Below are 21,683 nucleotides of genomic sequence, written 5' to 3' on the forward strand. Positions count from 1 at the left end.
CCCCAGGTATCAATGGTGGAGCAGGGAATCAAAGCCAGGTTTTTCAGGTCCCAGGCTAATGTCCTAATGACTGGACCATCCTTCCTCTCTTCAAGGCAGGGAGGCCTGGACCCACAAAGGGTGTCATGCTGTGGAGAGTCACAACACCTACCTTTCAGACGCCTAGAAAAATCTCAGGAACAGCACCGGGATCCACCACGCCTGGGTTAGGTTCCCCGGCGCCCTACACAATGAATGGGGAGAGGTAGATGCCGTAGAATGGGGGCCACACCAGCCAGCATGCTAGGCAGGGAGATGCCTACTCCAGCCAGTGCTAACGAGGGGTGTGTCCTAAGCCCTGCCCTCTCAGGGAGTTTGGCACCTAAGTCCAGGCCGGAGCGAGGCACCTATCTCCGCTAGCTATCCACGAACGGGACATGTCTCTGGAGTCAGGCGATTAAACCCCCTGAGTAGATAGTCATCCTCCCTGCCCAGCTGCCTCTCCCTATGAGCCAGAAATGTGATCAGGCCACGCATTAGGCAAGATATTTCCGGCAGAGACAGGGAAGTGTTCGTACCATTAGTCAATACTAACTGTCAGGGTGGTTAAGCACTGGAATAAATTGTGGAATCTCTCATTGGAGATTATTAACAGCAGGATAGACAAACACCTGTCAGGGATGGTCTAGATAATACTTAGTACTGCCTTGAGTGCAGGGGACTGGACTAGATGACCTCTCAAGGTCCCTTCCAGTCCTATGATTCTCTGATTATATAAAGAACTGGTGAGACCTCATCTGGAATACTGTGGGCAGTTCTGGTTTTCCGTGTTTAAGAAAGATGAATCCAGACTAGAACAGATGCAGAGAAGGGTTACGAGGACGTTGTGAGGCATGGAGAGCCTACCCTACGAGAGGAGATTTAAGGAGCTTGGCTTGTTTAGCCTAACCAAACGAAGGCAGAGGGGAGATAGGATTGCTCTCTATGAATACATGAGAGAGATCAATACCAGGGACGGAGAGGAGTTATTTAAGTCAAGGGCCAATGCTGGCACAAGAAAAAAAAAATGGATACAAACTGGCCATCAATAAATTTAGTTTTGAAATTAGATGAAGGTTTCTAATCACCAGAGGAGTTTAGTTCTGAAACAGTCTTCCGAGGGGAGCAGTGCAGACAACAAAATAACTTGTTTTAAGACTGAGCTTGATAAGTTTATGGGAGGTGGAGGGGGCAGTTACGATGAAGTTCCCTACAGTGGCATGTGGCCCATCCATGACTGCTATTAGCAAATATCTCCAATGGCCCATGATGGGACACTAGACGGGGAGGGCTCGGAGGTACGACAGAGAATTCTTTCCCAGGCGTCTGTCTGGTGGGTCTCGCCCACATGCTCAGGGTCTAACTGGTCGCCAGATTTGGGGTCAGGAAGGAATTTTCCCCTAGCTCAGCTTGGCAGAGACCCTGGGGAGGTTTCATCTTCCTCTGCAGCATGGGGCATGGGTCACTTGCAGGTTTGAACTAGTGTAAAATGGTGGATTCTCTGTCGCTTGAAGTTTTTAAACCATGATGTGAGGATGTCAGTGACTCAGCCAGAGGTTTGGGGTGGATCACAGGAGTGGGTGGGTGAGATTCTGTGGCCTGTGAGGTGCAGGAGGTCACACTGGATGATCACGATGGGCCCTCCTGGCCTTCAGGTCTATGAGTCTATAAGGCTGCGTGCGTGTCTGGTGGGTGGGCAGGAGGGACACGAGTGTACAGGCCAGAGATCAGCAGATGAATCCCGCACTGCCGGGGGCGGGGGGCGCTGACACGGGTGAGTTGGGAGAGTCTGAGGCAGGCGTTAGTCTCTCCCTCCATAACTAACGGGTGTCTCAGAACAATCCCCATGACACCTGCATCTGCCGAATTGAACAGGCAGTTGGAGGCTCCCTGCTTCAGGGCGCTGTGGGCGAACCGTCAGAAAACAGCAGTTGGGAGTTGTGGCTGACTGCAGCAGCGGCTGGGGGTAGATACAACCTATCTCACAACCGATTATTTTCTAGCCCGGAAGGGACAAACTGCAGAGCTAGATAAGGAAAGACGGAGCGTGGTGAAATACCACAGCCCTCCTCCACGGAAAAGCAGCCGAAATAAATTTCTTCTTTGACGGGTGTTAAAATCCCCTGCCCCTCCGGAAACTGCAAAATTACAGGGAACAATGAAGAATTGTAGGTGTCTGGCTGGCTGAGTTTCTGGCTGAATGCTTATTATACAGAATGCCATTGGTTTTCAATTTTTAACTGAAAAATTCCAGGGTTTTACAAAAGCTATTTGGTGGGGGGGGGGGGGGGTTAACCAATTTTTGACCTCTCCAGTTCACGAAAATACTGATCCGCTCTGTCTCAAAGTCGTGGGACATCAATGGGCCCCAGTTCCAGACCCTACAGTTGTCATGAACAAGTCTTACCACCGCAGTTTGGTGCCAGGCTTTGTGTCTCCGCTGCGCTGGTATAAATGGGCTGCATGAACTGGGCCCATTGTTTGCCCTGCTGCTTAAAAATCAAGCCAGGCTGGCGTCATGATGCAGTGGCTAAAGAATCCTAGAGCTCCTGTCTCTGAACAAAGAGCTCTGCTCTCATGAAGAACTGGGTCAGATGCGAGATCAACCCACCCAGCAGCCTGTTCTCCTAGTAACAGCATGAAAACCGGCAGCAGGCACTTCAAAAGAAACGGCATTATTCCCGCAAGCTGCTCTGTCTGCCTGCAATGTTGATACAAAGCCTGGCACCAAACTCCGTGGGGGTAGGATGTGCAGAGTGCCCATGGCAATGGACGGGTCTGGAACTGGGGCCTGTTGATGTCCCAGGACTTTGAGACAGAGCTGTCCTAGCTGACGTCCACGCTGGACTCAATGCACCGGCTGCTGGCCGCTTTTGGAGGCCAAACAGCCCCAGGCCTGGCTCGTGCTTCGAAGACCAGCCAGGAACCCAGGCAGTCTCCGCCACTGCAGAGCGTCTGCCTAAAACATCTTTCCCCACCCCCACTCAGACTCACTGCCTGAAGAAAAACAGGCTATAAACTAAAAAAAAAAAAAAAAGTGAAACGAATTGGTTTAAAAGCACAAGAAACAGGATGCAATGTGATGCACCTGTTATTCGTTGGCCTGACTCCTAGCAACCACATTTGCATGCCCACAGCCGTTTGCAGTTAGATGCTAGGGAAGCAAAGGAAAAAACAAGCAGCAGAAGAAGATAAATGAGCAATTAACAGACAGCTGAATCCGATCAAAACCAGTTTTGGCAATTTCCCAGGGGATGGTACTTCTCCAGAGTCACTTACCTCGTCAGCGTTTTGCATGAATTTACACACACACACACCCCCCCCAGTGATTTTAGTTCCTGCAGGTATTTCTGTAACCTTCCCCCTGCCCCCGCCCTGGCAGGGATGGCAGCACAGGGGAAGGGGGCATGCGAGAGCGCCCCTTCTGCAATGCAAATATGCAGGGGCTGATCTGTTTCTGGGGGGCTTGCAGCTGCTGGGGGCAGAGACAAGACCAGGACCTGAAAGGGGTGGGAGCAGCCACTGAAGCTCCAGGGATCGGGCTGGGGAGCAGGTGGGGTCCAATGAGATCAGGTCAGCAGCAGCTACCCCGGTGAAGAGACAGAATCACCAGGACCCCTCTTCCTCGGCCTTTTTACAGGACTAGATTCACAAAAAAGATAGAGGTGGTCATGCACCGTTATCCCTGTGGTTAGAGCAGCTCCTTGGAGATGGTCGGGCTGTGGGGTATTCTCCCCATCTCTCCTGCTGACATCATATAAAGTATGACGGGGGGAGAGGGATAGCTCAGTGGTTTGAGCGTTGGCCTGCTAAACCCAGGGTTGTGAGTTTCAATCCTTGAGGGGGCCATCTAGGGCAAAAATTGGGGATTGGTCCTGCTTTGAGCAGGAGGTTGAACTAGATGACCTCTGAGGTCCCTTCCAACCCTGATATTCTATGATTCTATACTCAGATCTTCACTGGGCCAGAGAGCATGTGAGAATGTCCCAGCCACCAAGCTATGGAACCAGTCACCTAGGACGGAGAAATCTCTGCTCCATCCTCTGTGAACATCCTCCCCCTAGAGCTTTTAGTCCAGTGGTAAGACAGCATCTACCCCCCATGCCACTATTTTGTGAATGGCACCTAAGTCAAGGGGGGGAAATGGCCAAACTAGTCGGTGAAATGGTGTCAAATTTGCAAATAGCTGCAGCAAATAAACGAGGAATGTGAAAAATTTCACACATACCCTGGGGATAAGCCAACATAACTTGTAGCAGAACATGAGTAATGAAACATGGGGGAGGCCTTGTTTCTTGGAAGACAATCATAGATTATCAGGGTTGGAAGGGACCTCAGGAGGTCATCTAGTCCAACCCCCTGCTCAAAGCAGGACCAGTCCCCAATTTTTGCCCCGGATCCCTAAATAGCCCCCTCAAGGATTGAACTCACAACCCTGGGTTTAGCAGGCCAATGCTCAAAACACTGAGCTGTCCCTCCCCCTCCTCCAAGATTAGGGAAGGTAACTAGAGCAGCAGAAATGTTGTGCTAAGATAAGCAAATGGGACAGTAAGCTAAAAGAGAGAATGTCTGAGGTAGCTATAATAAGAGGGAGACCACATGGGGAACCATTCGTTAACAAGAAGAAAACAAAGGACAAGAGAAGTCAGGAGCATAAATAAGAGTAAAGTCAAACATAGTGCGTGGGTAGAACTTGCGGTACAGGGATTGGTTCCTGCAAAGGAACCAAGGCAATTCCAAAATGTGAAGCGATGTATCATGAATGCAATGTAATGTATAAAGGAGGAGGTTGGCGGTGTAATTTCGGGAGGTGTGGTATGACCTATACCCACCCCCTACACTTGAGTTTGGTCAGCTCAGAGTAGCTTTGCTATATGCCAATTAAGAAAGTTGCGCGATCTGCCCAGAGTTGTTCTTGGGGAGCTGAGGGGAAGAGGTCTCAGGGGCACCCCAACGTAACTAAACAGAGACAAGCCCCTGTGTGGTTGCCCTGAGTGGTGTGCTGCAGTTTAGCTTAACACCGGCTCCCAATGACCATAGGTCCAAGCGTCTGGCGTTTAGAAGCAGCAACGGGGGTGTGTGAGAGCAGACGTAAACAGAGTGATTGTTGTGGTCCTAGTATGCTGGGGGCGGGGGGGGGGGTGACAGATGGTCTCTTAGAAGCCGCATGGTGGGGGAAGCAAACAAAGGACTCTTTAAAGCAGAGAAGCAAAGTGCATTGGCCTACAGAGCATGGCTCACATGCACATGTCTGGAATGGAGCTACGCAGCAGGGGATTACCTCTATCCTCAGGAGGAACAAAGTAGGGGGCAGGTACAGACACACACACACCCCTGCCCAGGGACGGACACACACACACACACAGCTGGCTTGGATTCCTGAGTCTCTCATGTCACCGATTTATATAGATCTCTTCTGAAACCTGGTCCTCTTTCTTCCATTGTGAGATCTTCCTACAATACACACTTGGGGAGAACACACACATAAGAGGGGGGTGCAAAAGGCACATACACACACCCCAAGGCAGGGGGGGACTCACACATACTAGGAATCAGAGAGGACACAATGGAGGGGAACACAGAGGGCAGGGGAGGGAAGAGAGACATTTTGGGGGGAGCAGATGAGGACACTGAAAAAAACCCACACATACACACACACACACGCACACCAGGGGTCAAGGACACAAACTGGGGCAACACAGACACACACACGTGCCCCTCTTCACCCACTTGGAAGCAGACAATGTTCTGCGATGGACCTATTTTCCAGGCTCCTGAAAGCTACCTGGGGAGAAAGGGGACTTTCCTTTGTGAGGTTTCAGAGTAGCAGCCGTATTAGTCTGTATCCATAAAAAGAACGAGGAGGACTTGTGGCACTTTAGAGACGAACAAATTGATTAGAGTGTTAGGGAAAAAGGGTTTCTCTCCCGTCTAGGGTTGGGAGGGTAGCCTTCCCTGGACTTCTGTATTAGCCAAACACACACAGAGTCAGGACTCTTAGATAAAATGAGGCACTTTAATGCTAGCAAGTATGACAGCTGAAGGGCTCACCAATTCCTACACAGAGGAACAAGGTAGAGCTTTTATAGCTTGGTTCAACATACTTTGTGAATCTCTTCCAGTTCAAACCGGTCAACCCCTGTTGCTCTGAATCCTGAGGTATGAACATGGAGGCCCATCTGTATAAGGAATTCTTTCCCCAAACGGGGAGTACAGGTTACACATAGTTCAAATTCTTTCTACCCATAAACATAGGGAAAGGACAGATAAGCATAGAAAAAAGACAGAAGCCTAGCTTTACATGATTATAGGGTTGTTTTCTGGTTCTTTTCTTTATCAGAAAGAAAATAATGCTCAAATACATTGGTTAGTCTCTAAGGTGCCACAAGTCCTCCTTTTCTTTTTGCGAATACAGACTAACACGGCTGTTACTCTGAAATCTTTCTTTATCAAGAGCATAAGCTTTCGTGAGCTACAGCTCACTTCAGCGGATGTTTTTTTTTTCCTTTGTGAACCTTTCATGCAGTATAAATAGGCTCGGCAGGATTAGATTTGGATCTGCCACTGATCAGTTTCGCCGCAAGTGCACAAACGGACGACAAAATATTTCCATCCACAATTATCAAGATTTACAGAAGGGCAAAGTAAGGAAAATGCTGCTTGAGAACGGATTAGGGTTTGTCTGACGTGTATTTCCCTCGTCTGTTTTGACATGAGATGTTGCAATTTGTGTTTTAAAGGTTATAAAGCTCTAACTGTTTAAATCTCAACATCTATTGCCATTAATTATTCTCTGCTCCCCCTCTGCCCCCATTAATTTCCCACAACGGCGAGCATTTACAGAAACATTTTTTAAAAGGCTTAAAACCCATAATTTTGCACAGCTGTGAACATTTAAAATTGATAAAAATCTGTTTTAAAAAAGCTTAAAAATAAACTTCAATATTATCTGTCAAAGTTATGAAAATCATCATCATCGTCTGCCAAGCCTAGTTATAAACACAAGCCATTTAAAGTCCCCTAGTCAACAAATCCCCACTAGCCCAAGCTTCGGCTGTTACCCACTGACTGTGGTTCTGCGAGCTCGGACCCACCACTCAGTGACCTGAACAGAAACAGGGGGTTTGGGATCAGGTTCTAGTACGTCCACACTGCAGTGTAAGCCCAGGGTTCAAACTCAGGCTCAAGGCTAACCCCTCTTCCATCAACACACAAATCACGCTAACCCAGGGTTCCACTGGGGTAGAAGGCCTGAACCGGATTCAAGCCAGGACCCAGGGTTCAAGCCCTATTGCTTTGTTGGGTAGATGCAGCCCCACTGGATTCGTGCTCTGGGAGTCCACCAATAGTATCCCACAATCCCACAGGCCGACGTTCTTTGTCCTCTGGACAGCCAAGTTTTTCCACACTGCATCACGAACAAAGGGCTAGAACGGCCACATTTTGGCAGGGCGCATTGCAGACACTGGAGCCCTGGGGTGGGGCCCAGGGTTGAATAAGTGTAGATGCTCAAGTCCTAGGTCAGTGGTTCCCAAACTTTAACAACTAATCCCCTTTCACTAAAATGTCAAGTCTCGCGAACCCCCTCTTAAAAATGAATATTTCCAGGGATTTTCTCCATTACCTGAGTATAAATTCTAAAAGCAGTGATCTGGAAAATACAGAATTTGTTCTTATGACATGCTTATTAGACACTATTATTAATCATTACATTATGAAAATGGCAACACTCTTCCAAGATCTCACTTTCGCAGCTTGTATCACTTTGATTAATCCTGTTATAAGACCAGGCTCCTATGTTTCATCAAGGAGTATCAGACGTGAAACAGCATGAAGGTATTTAAGAAGCCAACTCAGAGAGCATTCACGTCTTGAGCAGTCCAGGCAAACAACGTATGTTACAACAGAGCTTAAACTTGTTCTTCATAATAATTTAAAAACAATACTAGCTGCCTATTTAATTTCAAAAACAGCAAAAAATATCCACCTCCCTTTCCGCTTCTTCTAAGGAGTCTTGAAGTTTAAATCTCCTCAGTCGGACAGATATGCTTGCTTTGATCTACTTAGCTCTTGGAAGTCCAGGGGCTCCAGGCCCCATGCTGCCTGGGGTCCCTAGGGACAGCTCTGTTCGCCATTAGGGAATTTTTCCCCCCCGAGAACCCCCTGTAACATTTTGCAAACTCCAGCTTGGGAACCACTGTCCTAGGTTAACAAACCCCGGGTCTGCTCAGTTGAGGTCTATGAACCCTGGGCTTACATTGCAGTGTAGACATACCCTTTAGGGCTACCCTCTATATCTTACCTCAGTCCCAACAAAAGATGGAGACAGCACAGATCTGCTGACCAGGAGGTCTTGGTTCAATTCCCAGCAATGACGTCACAAGGTCCTTGGGCTAGTCAGTTCATCGATCTATCCCTTACCTACCAAACACGCTCCTGATAATGCTTGCTTGGCGAGGAAATATTTCATTCCTATTCGGGAGGCTCAGACTCTGCAGTGACGAACAGCAGACACCTCCTCAACTCCGCACATCTGGAATAGGAAATTCCACCCACCTCCAAATTGGCTGCTACCCCAGAGAGGCAAGGCTGGAACAGCGGGTTTGGAAGCGAATGACGTCTGTGTTCCTTCACAGACACGCAGCTCATTTCAGAGCCATAGTTTGTACGCCTGGGTTGGGATACCAAGCACGGACACTTGTTTTTACATCTCAGCCATTCCTTGTTGATTTCCACTGTAAGCTCTTCAGGGAGAGGGGCTGTGGCGTTTAATTAATTCGTATGGCTCCAAGGATATTGGTAGTTGCTAAGTAACAAATCACAATCCCTTCTGCAGAGATCATATGGCCTTCAGCCCCCTGCAAGAACAAGAAATGTGCAATATGAGGAACAGAGAGGAATTCTCCATACCCTTGAGATCAGCTGCTGAGCCAGCCCACATAGGGCAAATGTCGTCACCCTTTGCTAACATTTCAGTATTCCTAAATAACACAAGGGCTCAAACATCACGAGCAGCGGTCATGAGACTGGCTTCTAAAACCATGAATTATGCCAACATTTATTATTTTGTGCAACAGCTGCTGTCGATGCATTTAATATTGTTGAGACTCCAGATAGAAAGTGTGAAAAATCAGGGGGGTGGGGGGGAGGGAATAGGTGCCTATATAAGAAAAGATCCCAAAAATCAGGACTGTCCCTATAAAATCGGGACATCTGGTCACCCTAGGCTTTGATCTACAAGAAACCACTAGGAGAGAGGTGTGGCTTTTGGTAAGATTAACGTGCATTTAGACCTTTGACATGTTCTCACTAATGCCTTTGTCCCTCAAAGACAAACACTTTGCATCCGAAGGCATGGGGTACATGGAGAGACGTGAGCAGAGTGAGAGAGGAGAACGCCTATCAAATTGCAATGCAAGATCTACAAGACGATAATTAGGCCTGGATTTGTATATGGCTCTGAATGCTGGGCAAGGAGAAAGAGACAGGAGCAGATCTTGAAAACAGTGACAAAGAGAAGGTGGCGCCGGCCGCTGGGAGTTACGAGGAGGGTTCTGTTTGTTCGCCTCCTGGCTTCTCAGCCTTTCGGATTCGTGTTTTCCAGCTTTTCTGCCTGGCCACAAGGCCTAGAAACGGACCAGAAGGTGAATAATCATTCGGGGTTCACGGCACGTCTCTCCCCCTCCCTGGCCTCCTCAAGCCCAGCCTCTTAAATTTCAGGCCTCCGGCCCGGTGCCACATTACCGGGGCAACAGCTGCTGGCCTGGCTGAATTCAGGGATCTCCAGTGCCAACAGCATGAACTGCTCCAGTGAGAGCTGAGCCAGGCTCAAACAATCCAGATCCTCTCTGCATTGCGTGCAGAGGAACAGCCCGTAAAACACACTACAGGATGGGCAGCTTGTTCCCGTCTGGCCCTGGAAAGGCCCCTGCACCGGTGAGGGGGATTTTCAGGGTATTCCCAAAGCAGAGGGGCCTTGACCTCTCCTCTCCAGCCCCTTTGCATCCTGACTCAGGCCCTCACGTTGCAAACAGACATCGCACTCCTCTTCCCAGCCCCGCTCCCCTCTGCTCCCCCACCCGGCCCCTATCCCACCCTGCTCCCTTAGCCCGGCTCCACCCTGCCTGCTGCAAACCAGACCCCCTCTGCTGTCTGCCTTCCCCATGGAATGAGCCGCCTCTGTCCTTCCCCCAGCAAGCATGGATCTCCCCTCCTGCCCCACCCCTCAAATCCAGGGGCCTCCTTCCCTCCCCCGTTCCCAGTTCCACCCACCCCAGTGCTGCTGGTCCCAAAACAAGGGAGCTTCCTTCCCTCCATGCTGAGACCCCTCCATCCTTCCCCCAGCCCATCTGAGCAGAGCAGGGGGAGGCTGGTTATGGCTGCAGCTCTCCCTGCAGGAGGCCCCATAGGAAGGAAGGTGATCCAGCAAACCCACGATCGCCCATCTGTTCTGTGCGGCCCCCTGGCTCCCATCTGCCCACAGATGCCCCGGCCCTGCCTTAATTCAGGAACCCCACTCCCTTTCCCCAGGGATTTGGGGTGTGGCCCAGTGAAGACACATCCAGGCAGCTGGATAGAGAAAAGCAGGCACCTGGCTAATGGAAATAACTCTGCGGGCCTTGTGACAGCCCCTGCCTTCTCGCTGCCCCCAGGAAAACAGGCACACACACTGCCCTGAACCCCACCGGGGGTCCCACGCTTCACAACCTGCGCAGGCCAAGCTCACTGCACACACCGTGGGCTACCTGCATCCATCCTGCCCCCCCTCAACAAGCTCCCATCCCCCTTTATTGTGGGGACTCCAAGCAACTCCCTCCACTCTGCCAGGGGCTCTGTGTGCCCCCAAATTCCTCCCTCCCCAGACACAGGGATCCCCCCATTCTGCCCCCATGCCAGGGCCTCTGTGCATCCCCCTCCCCCCACACACTCATTTCTTTTCTCTGAGCCATCAGTCACGCCTGTCAAACTCCCCGGGGACAGGGCCAGAGCTGAGCTGGAGGGCGGCGATGCTGGAAGGAGCTGCCAGCACCCGGCTCTTTGATCCCCAGACCGATCCCTGCCATCCTGCAACTGATCCACTGCAGCTTTCCAGAGTCATCCTGACCCAGAGAAACGCCGCCAAGCCGAGGGCTGCCCCTTGCCTGGCTGGGCCAATTCGCCGCCCTGAACACCCCTTTTCTCCACCCTTGGATCCGCTCCCCGCAGATCTCAAACCCTCAGTCCCTTCTCGGATGTTTCCCCCACACCCTTGGGGGGAGTTGAAGGGAGGGTTTCCCCTCTTCTGCCTCCAACAACCATATTCCTTTAAGAAATCCACTAACCCCCCCTCAACTTCCCCTGGACACAAGCCACCACTTACCCTGACCCCAAGCAGCTGCAGGGAGCTAAATGCATTGGGCCTGCCCCATGCAGCGAGCATCTGTAGGGTCCAGCGGTAGGTGGCATTTCAGCCCCTCTTGCCTTTTTTCTCTCCTGCGCCCTCCCACTCCTTCGTCATCCTCAACAACCAACGGGAGAACGAGCTGTGATGACAGAAGGGGGGCAGGTGAGCAGGAGGAGGGCGAGTGAGGAATTGAGTTCATGCTGCTAAGAACTGGAATAAATCGCCCTGGGAGTTTGTGGAATCTCCCTCCCTGCATGACCTTCCCCTCCTCCTGTCTTGTCTAGATGGATAATAAACTCTCCCAGGCAAGGACTGGGCTGTGCCTTTTGCTCTTTGCACAACAAAATAGCATGTGGCACCAACACAGGCCCAGGGGAGTTCCCCATCACCGTGTTTACTGACTACACACCCGGCTTAGCTACACACACAGCACCGCTCTGGCTGGCTCAGGAGAGCCATTCACTGAGTCAGTCCGAGCCCTGGCCCTTTAGGTCGCAGAAAAACCCACCATCAAAAGGTAACAAAAGTTTCTCCCCGGTTCAGTGGTTTTTACACCAGCCCTGCACTGAGATCGCCTTTCCCCCAGCCATTCCCTGCTGGCAGAGCCTGAGAGCAGCTGGTTCATAGCTTCCTCTCCCAGAGCAGCTGTGTGTACCTGAGCTGTTATTTAAATCATTCTCTCCCCACCGGCGCCACAGGACGACAAACGCCAGATCCCCAGCTGGTGTGTGTCAGTGTCGCTCCATTGGAGTCAATGGGGCCGGATCTCCAACTGGTGTGGCCACACCTCCATCGCTTATGCTCAGATAAATTTGCTAGTCTCTAAGGTGCCACAAGTCCTCCTTTTCTTTTCACCTCCATCCCAGACAGCCAGCTGGTCTGAGCAAGTACTTAACCAGCTGTACTCCTTCCTGGCTAGATTACTAGCTGGGATGAAGTGACTGCAGTGGATCTAGGTGATCTAGTTACATGTAATTTTACATAATTAGACTGTGGAACTCATTGCCACAGGAAGATGTCGGTTGTAAGAATTCTGCAACATTTAAAAAGGATCGGACCCTTTTATGCATAAAAAGAGCCTCCAGAATTACAATAGTTAATGCTAACAAATTGTGGCAGCGAACCTCCTGGTTCAGGGCATAGCTCAATCTCCGACTATTAGAGACCAAGGTATGACCTAATATGGGGGGCAAATTAACCCACATCTCCTGCTGCACTTACATTTGCCTTTGAAGCATCGGTTACCAGCCAGAGGCAGGGTACTGGGTTAGATGGATCTTGGATCTGATCTGTTCCAGTCCGGCAAGTCCTATAGGAACTGCCCCGAGTATAACGGACGCAGTGACTTCTGCCTGAGTCTGCAGACAGCCTGAAACACAAACTCTGAGATACGAACTTATCTCCACTAAGCGAGATGATGCCTTAAATATTAATGTTGTGAGTTATGTAACTGCTCATTAATGCCTGGGAACAAGGAGAGGGCTGATTAGTGTTATGAAAATCCACATTAACGGTTCTTCTGGTGAGGAATGATGGACTAGCTGGGGCAGGGAGCAGACACGGAGCATGGTCTCCATTGAAATACGGAGGCCTTTAACACCACTTGCTTTGGTTACGAAAAGGGGCACAATTAGTTTCATTTCCCTGACATGGGAACACGGGGAGTCAGGCTGGGTTTTGCACCAGTTTAACTAAATGGATTTAAAAATGCACCTTTTGTGAAACCAGCACACCCCTCATCCAACAACAAAGCCGAAGACTCTGGTTGTGTTGAGCAGTGTTGGCCGGGGCAGCCATGTTGTGAAGAAGGGTGGCTCGGCGCTCGAGGCGTTGCCATGGTACCTGGAAAATTTAGATTTAATTCCTGACTCTGCCACAGACTCCCGGTGTGACCTTGGGCGAGTCATAACGTCTCTACAGCTCAGGTCGCCAGACTCTGCGGGGCAGGGAGGATTGCCTCTCCCTGTGGGTCTACAGCGCCTGGCACACAGTATTCCCTGTAATTTTTTCCACCCATGTGCAGAATGAATTTTGTTATGTGCACCATATTGAGGTAATGTGCGGATGTGCATCACCAGTAGAAACCAAACACCTAGACATAATATATATTTTTTAAAAGTTACCAAAGGGAGAATTACTCCAGCCAGGACAGGTTGGGTATTTTAGAACTCACTACTCAAAGAATTAAATTTAAGCGTAAGAGAGAAATAAAAAGTATGAAATGCCTAGAGCAGTCAAAAAATTAAAATCACACGCTTTGAAAGAAGTATCAAGAAGTAACAACAAGTACACGAGCATGTTTTGGGAGGGAAGTGAGAAAGAGAGAGAGAGAGGCATGCATTGCCCTTTAAGTTCGCTGCCCTTTTAAGTAGATCAGCGAGTTCAGATATAGCACAGCAGCAGCTGCCATCCAGCTCCCTCTGTCCTGAGCCTTGGCCTGCCCACCCCCCTGTGGAGATGGGGTGCAGGGAGGGGGACACCCTGACATCAGCACCCCTCTCCCTCCTCCTCCTTCCCCCCCACTGAGGCTCCCGGGTGCAGCTCCGAGGCAGAGGGCAGGCGTGCACGGCAGTGGGCGGACGGACACCTGAACTGTGTGGGACTTGATAGCCTGGTGGGGGCACAACGGGGCCCTGATCTCCGCTGGGGCAGGGACTGTCGCTCGCTGTGTGTCTGTGCAGTGCCTGGCACCACGGGGCCCTGATCTCAGTTGTGGTCTCCAGGTGCTACAGCAGGGTGTGCCTCGTGGGGAGCTCAGTACAGCACAAGGCCAGAGAAGCCCCCGGCTCCAGCCCATGAACCCCACCCATTCCCAGTGGGCCGTGGACAACTCCATACTGTGGCTGGCAGAGACGGAGGGAGCCAATGCCCTGAGCACTGGGACATCAGCTTATAACAGAAGATCAGCGCAGCCGCTGCTAACCCAGCCCCCCAAGGCAGGCGGTTAGAGGGGAAAAGGGAATTGAACCCGTGGGCCGCTCTGTCCTAGTGCCATGTCCCTCCAGGGTCCTTTCTGCCAGGGACAATCCAGCAGCTCCTTGCCGATCTGCCAGGCCGAGCTCCGATTTGTGTCTGTGGTCTCACTCGGGACTTTCTGCACCGTCCTCCTTCCACCCCATGTGCATGTGCCCCACTCTGCCCCACACCGCCTCACTGCCGTCCCCCCCCACCCCGCCCCCCATCCACAGCATTTCCAGTCTCCGTTTTTTCTAGCTCAATCTCATTGTGCAGCCCTCTGAACTGAGTGACGCAGTGACCTCTGCTGGCTAGATCCTCTCCCTCCAGCTCAGACCGGTTGAGAGGAGAGGGCTGGGTTCATAGACGGGACCACACGGGTCATCCACTCTAACCCTCTGCCAAGATGCAGGATTCGCTGGGTCTAAACCATCCGAGGCAGATGGCTCCAGCCTCCATTCGAAAACCTCCAGCAAAGGAGCTTCAACCACCTCCCTAAGCGTCTGTTCCACTGCCCTGCTCTTCTTCCCGAGATTTAATCTAAACCTGCCATGCGGTTGTATGAACCCGTGGCCTCTTGTTCTGCTCTCTGTGGCAACTTTTCTCCATCTTTTTTACGGCAACCTTTCAAGTATTTGAAGACTGCTGTAATATGCCCTCTTTTATCTCCTCTTTTCCAACCTAAACATACCCAGTTCCTTCATATGCTCATAGGGCTTGCATTCCATCCTTTGGGTCATCTTTGTCACTCACCTCTGGATCCCTTCCAATTTCTCGACATCCTTTCTATACATCGGTGACCAAAACTGGACACAGTACTCCGGCTGCCACTTTGCTGCTTTGGCCTGACCCCTTGTCCCCACCCCTCTTCTGAAGGAACTTCCCACTGTGTGGACCAACGCTCTGACACCCTGGAGCATGGCCCTGAAGACACACACAGAGATTCTCGTACCTCAGTGCCCACTGAATCTTCCCCCGGGGCATCCCACCAGTGGGAGGCTTTTAAACCCTGCTTCCAACCTCTGACGCTTTCCAAAGTCCTCCCAGAGCCCATCGCTCTCTGTCCTGCTTCCACCGGTGACGTTGCAAATCACTTTAGCAATCCGCTGAGACTCCATCCCCTGCAAACTTCCTCCTGCCGAAAATGAATAGAAAACAGTGACGGAAGGGAGGCAGCTAATTGCAGAGATGAATGTAGAGACAGCCCCGTTCAATACACATGTTCTGTATGGTCCAATTGAGTCACTGATACACGCAGCTCCTCCTCTCTTCTGCTCAAACCTCCTGCTCCCCCCAAAACAAACACCTCATACAGCCCCTTGCTTGCCCACCATGAGCTGCTGTCACTGGGGGTAGAAGAGAAGGAGCTGAGGGTAAAGAGGAAGCAGATGCAGCATAGATGGGGTGGAATCATTTCACTGCTAATTATCTTGCTTTCTCCAGCCGAGCCTGACAGGACGTCCTGCAATCTGTTCACCTCAGCCCTAGGGCAGGTTGGCTTTTTACCACCAGAAGTTTTGGATGGAAATTTGGATTTTCAGTTAAATGGGGGAAGGGGGGGCGGTTAATGGACATTTTCTGGTTTCCCTGAAAAGTTTTGACTTTTCATTGGAGAACAAATTTGGGCGAAAACCTGAACATGCTTAAGTTTTCAGCTGATATTTTTTTTTCTTTTGGTTTACAGCAGGGTTTTTTTGCGGGGGGGGGGGGGGGGGGGAGGGGAATCAATATCAGATAAAAATCAGTTTTCTGTTGCCAGCCTGAAAACAAAACATGGTGGGGGGGGTTTCCGTTTTTTTACAAAACATCAAATTTTTTCCCCTTGAAAATTTTGACAAAAATTATTTTTCCCTCCAGTTTCATGGGCATTTTCCCCAGGAGAGGAAAGATTTCCTGCTAGCCCTAGCTGCAAGCTAAAGTTGCACGGGTAAGAATTAAATTAAATAGTTGTCAGAGTTGCTAACTCTCACAATTCTATCACAAGCCTCACAATATTTAATGCTTTTCTTAAAAAGTGCCAGCTCCTGGAGTCATGTGATTACATAAGAATCTAAGCATTTGTTTTATAAAGCAAATTCCTTACCTTTTTGGTTCCATAGGACAGCTTGAAAAAATGACCAGAGTGGGCCCTAAATGCTCAGAAAACATAAGTCAAATAAAAGTATCTTCTAACATTTATTTTTAAAAAAAACCTCATCATTTTGAAGCCAATTTCATTATTTGGGGACCTGATCCATGATTTTTAAACACTTGGGGTTGACAATATTGATTACTAGCTGCATCAATATGTGTTCCCGTTACCTTCCATCTGTACTATAGCAACGCAATCAATCTGGGCATGGAGCCAGCTCCCACAGGACACTTTAATGAGCTTTTAAACCCCGACATCATGTTGGCTTAGCAATGGGGGTTCCCATCCTCTGCTCTCTGCACTGGCTCGCTAGAGAACATCACATCAAGCCTTAGATCTCCCAACACACTTAATGAATTGGGCACCTAAAAGCCCAGCACCACAACAGAGCTGTCTGAAACAAAGGTTCCGTATATACAGCTGGGTGAAGTTTTTCACACAAAGCTTTTTTTCCCTGAGATAAATGCAGATCCAGCGACATCAGGACATTTGGCAAATTCATCTCAGTTTTGCCAAATTGTCTCAGTAAAAATAACAAACCAAAACGAACTCCAAAAAAGTCAAAATGTTTCCTTTTTTGGCCTTTTTTCCACAAAATGTTTTGATTTTTTGGTTCAGCCTGGCTTGTAGTTTCAAAAACTTCCTTTCATTTTACCGAGCAAATGCTTAAAATGCTCAAAAGAAACACACCACGGTTCATTTTGGATCCGACAAAATGTTTAATTCGACCCCAAGTTAATTCTTTCTTCAATTTTTTGATTCACCAAAACTTTCAGAGAGTTTCATTTTTTCGGTTCAACCCCAAATAAACATCGGCATTATTTTTCAGAATGGCCAGCGTACCAAAACAAACCAATTATTTGCCCAGCTTTATCCGCATCTCATTGTGCAAAAGACAGAGGTTTCTTGGGGTACGTCTGCAGTGCAAAAAACCCCGCAAAACCCTGCAGCCGCGAGTCTCAGAACCTGGGTCTACAGACTCAGGTTTGCAGGCCTTGTGCTACAGGGCTAAAAAAATAGCCACGTAGATGTTCCTGCTCAATCGCTGAAACCCAGCTGGGGGGCGGCTCTTAGAGCCTGAGCTCCAGCCCAAGGGGGAATGTCTGCACAGCTATTTGTAGCCCTGTAGCGTGAACTGGAGACTTGCTACTACACATTTGGGTTTTTTTTGCAGTGTAGACGTACCCCTGGGAGCCGGGCGGGCTGTGGAACAAAGTCCAGCAGACTCTATGAGCTGCCCAAGGCTCAGCACGAGGGGCAACTTTTGCCTTCACGAAATACAAACAGAAGCCCGGCTGGTAGAAATCAACCTGGAAAGTTCACCGCTCCGGGCAGTAGGGGGCAGCGTGCATCCATGCTGTGCTCGTTTACACCCCTAAAAGCGATGCAGCATGTGCTGAGTGTTGGTAATAGCCAGGCTCTCTTAACTCCCTGAGGTGCCCCGACCCCCAGTCTCAGCCCCCCCACCGCCGAGAGTGACAGGAGTGAGCGAGCAGCTGAGAGGCAGGCTCATTCGACAGGGCCTGGGGGATTTCCCGGGGTCTGAACGAGCTCTCCGCTGGCATCTAGCGATGAGCTCGGGGGGAGGAGGGGAAGACCTCAGCACCGGACTGTATTTGCATAGACACACCCACGCTGCCCAGGTATTCAGCAACGCAGCTGGGTCGCCAAAGTGATCGATTCTGGCTGGTGCTGGGTTACAAACCCCTTTATTACTGAGTGCAGGGGTAATGAAAGGTGGTTTTTCTGCTTGTGTGAGTAAAGGGCAGCAGAACCGTGCGTAGCCTGCCCGGAGTGAGGCGCTCACCCTCAGCCGGACCTCACTCGCTAAGCCTGGGGTAGGAAGGGCAAACCCCACTGAAAGCAGAGAGAGAGAGGGCATGGGTGAAGGGCTTGTGTTTATGTACAGCTGTGCCAATGGGAGAGTGCTTTCAAATCAGTATCGTTAATCTAACTCCCTGAGACGAAGGATAAGTTCTCCCTTAGGCATAGCGCTGTCTATCTGGGTGGGGGGAGTATGTCAGAGTAACTATGTTGCCTGTGGGGGAGGGGATTTTTACACCCCTTAGTGATGTAGTTATACCCATATACACAGGCGCTGGTTTCCCGGGGGGTGCTCAACCCCCATTCAGCCCCATCCCTGCCCCCACTCCATCCCTTCTCCCAAGGTTCCACCTCTGCCCCACCTCTTCTCCACGTCTTTCTGTCCCTCCCCCAAGCTGGCCCCATCCCCGCTCTGCTCCCTCCCTCCCCGCGCTGCCCTCACACCGCAGAACAGCTGTTCTGTGGCATGCAGGAAGCGTGGGGAAGGAGAGGGAGGAGTTGACTGGTGGAGGCAGCCGGCAGGCAGGAGTGTGGAGTGCAGGCAGAGAGGGAAGCTTAGCTGCCGGTGTTGGTGCTCCATGACGGGAGCACCCACGGAGTCGGCGCCTTTGCCGAGAGAGGTCTGCAGTGTAGACCTGGACTTAGAGTCCTTGATGCCCTTTGACCTGTCCCCTCCGCACTGTTTAAACACAGCACAGATAAGACTCAGTGGAGAGTCTTTTGTCGCGTTCAGTGCTCCCTGGAGCTGAAATCACCGGTAGCCAGGTCGAGGTGCTCAGCCTTAGACCCGCTGTGGGGCAGTGAAAGACACGGCCCAGCCTGCACGAATGGTGAGGTGCCCGGCTAACGGCTGAGATCACCGAGAGCCGGGAGAAGGGGTGGGACCTCAAGAGCCGGCATCGCAGAGAGTGCCGTAGAGTGGCGGGCGGCAGCAGAGAAAGCCATGGCCCCGGGGTCAACGATGGCACAGCGGTCAGGGGGCGGAGTGAACAATGGCCCGGCAGCGGGCAGCTAATGCCGAGTGAATGGGACAACTGTGAGCCCGGTTGCAGCGGCGGGGGTGGGAGGTGGCCCCGTCTGAACTCTGGGCCTTCCCTGGCCAAGGACAGCGACTGAGTGGGGGATGCGATGGAGGGAGAGGGGAGCGGCGCGTTAAAGGATCATCTGTGAGCCGGGCTTTCACACTGCCAGGTGAGCCACTGAGGTGAAGGCCACCGCCCAGCGTACTCTGGGATGGGCGGTTTGTTTATGGTGGCCTGTCTTGGCATGTGGTTACCATGTCTTCCTAAACTAACACTCGGTTCCCTTTCATAAAAGTTCTCATTTCCTGTACGCAGACTCTGTGCTTGGGAAAAGGGAAGTTCTGCCTTGCAGAGATGCCCGGGGGTGGAAGTAAGTTTTCTCAGAATACTGGGTGGGAGCTGGAGCTGGTTCTGTTTTGTAGGGTTATGAGGAAGTGCTAGATATTGAACCCAGCCCTCGTTGCTGCCAACGTCACCAGGCAGAAGGGTGACACTTGTAGATCCTCAAGCACGACAGGGCGTTGAGACCTCACTCCTTCCTTGTAGGAGAAAACACACCAGACAGCTCTGCGTGTCCAACCCTGCAGAGCTCCATCCATCGACCCAGCGTGACCCCGCGTGGATCCATCCACCCATCTCTGCAAATGTCTCTGTTTCCGTCCTTCCATCCAGCCACCTTCACAGATTTCTTTCTAGCACCCCCTGTGGGATCTTTCTCTCCTTCCCTTTATTCACCTGTCCCTGCAGATTTTCTCTCCCTCTATCTCCACAGATTTCTGCTTCCAGCCAGTCATCTCTGCAGATTTAAATTTCCTTCTTTGGCGTGGTCAACCCTAAGAAGTTTATCAGGCAAAACTTTCCTTCTGTTGGCACAGCCTGTGTCCACACTTAATTTTGTGTCCTGCCAAAGAAAACCTTCCACTTTTGCCCACTTAAATAATCCCCTTCACACACAGTGAGAGACAGTCCCTGCCCCAGCTGAGATAAGGGCCCCATTGTGCCGGGTGCTGTAGAAGCAGAGTCCAGACTCACGTGGCTATAAATGCAGCCATGGTGCTGAGACGGGCATCCATTCTACATGAATGACCACCTGCAAGTCTCCTTCTTTCATCAAGAGTTAGTATGGGAGGCTTTAGCCTTCTTACAGCCCTCAAAATTGTGTCTTCCAACCTCATTCATGGCCAGCCTCATGGTGTATTTCCTTCCACCAATGCTCTGTAAACCTTCTGTAGATGCGTATCTTCATTTGCACGGTGGACATGATCCCACCATTGCAACTGTCGTATTCTCAACTGGTGTAAGCTGCAACTTGCAGGGGTTGTCTAAGTATCTCCTCGCTTATGACAAAAATCAAGCCAACGGACATTAAGAATATGCCGTAATTTTTGACATCGAAAACTGTTTCATTCTCTCTCCTCAGCTGTTTTTAACAAGCTCCATAGAAACGGGTGGTCACCGCCACTGCATTGAATGTTCACCTGAGTTATCACACAGCTATCCTGCCACCCAAACAGGGGCCTTTGAAGATACTGAAGGGCCATCGATGCAGGACCCAATGCATGACTTACGTCTTTAGAGAACCTCTGGTTGCCAACTGACTATCTAGAGAAATAAAGCTATTCACCCATTTGGTATCATTGCCATCTACCTGTAGTGCTGGCAGGTCGTCCGTTTCCATTTCTAGGAGGCGTGCACCCCTTTAGTTTGATCACCGTTGATCTGACGTCCCATACAGTCTGCAGCTCTTCCACCATTAGCTGTTGTCTCTCCAAATCAGGCAATATCCTCTGAATACTCAAAATCCTTTAAAGATTAATCTTCATATTTCACATCTCCTACTTTGGCATCCATCAGCTTTGGCATCAGATAATCTATTAGAACGTTCAATAAAGTAGGCAAGAGAATGCATCCCTGGTGTACTCCTGATTCTACGGAAAACCAGTCTGTAATACAGCTGTTGACAACCACACAATGAAAAGGTAGCCCAGTAAAATCACTCACAAGGGACACTAAATTGTCAGGTGCCCCATACTGATGTAACAGTAACCACAATGGAAACACTGCGAGAAGAGTCTATAAAGGTGATGCTAATTTCCCTTTGTTACTCTCGTCATTTTTAATTACATTCCACAAGGCCTATATAGCACGGATTGCAAGTCAACCTATAAATGAAGCCACACTGATTGTCGTTCATTTTAGGGATGAGCCAGTTTTTCAGTCGGTTCAGGAGTATGATGATCAACACCTCCGCTGGGACTGACAGCAGCGTGATGTGATTTGAGCAATTTGGTCGCTCGCCCGTTTGTAAAAAAGGGATGCTGCAGTCCTTTCCCCAATCTTCTGGAAAGTG

At 50.4% G+C, this 21,683-nt stretch overlaps 1 protein-coding gene across 15 annotated transcripts in view; it reads right to left on the reverse strand.

Moving 5' to 3' along the window:
- LOC102929380 (C-type lectin domain family 2 member D) overlaps positions 1–15,695 on the reverse strand; it is a 48,786-nt gene extending 33,091 nt beyond the window's left edge. For 3 of the 15 annotated variants that reach the window (XM_043529022.1, XM_043529018.1, XM_043529016.1), the window contains exons 1-4: positions 15,309–15,487; positions 12,623–12,770; positions 11,378–11,540; positions 8,321–8,876 (exon numbers count right to left, since the gene is read on the reverse strand). The gene's annotated coding sequence lies outside the window, so the exon portion shown is untranslated. Of the gene's footprint in view, positions 1–151; positions 453–8,320; positions 8,877–11,377; positions 11,541–12,056; positions 12,165–12,622; positions 12,771–15,308 lie in introns of those variants that run through there. The other 12 variants (XM_043529009.1, XM_043528997.1, XM_043529025.1 and 9 more) reach the window with 10 other exon arrangements.
- Positions 15,696–21,683: the final 5,988 nt, after the last annotated feature.

This window comes from Chelonia mydas, chromosome 14, assembly GCF_015237465.2.
Source record: "Chelonia mydas isolate rCheMyd1 chromosome 14, rCheMyd1.pri.v2, whole genome shotgun sequence".
Classification (NCBI taxonomy): domain Eukaryota; kingdom Metazoa; phylum Chordata; order Testudines; family Cheloniidae; genus Chelonia; species Chelonia mydas.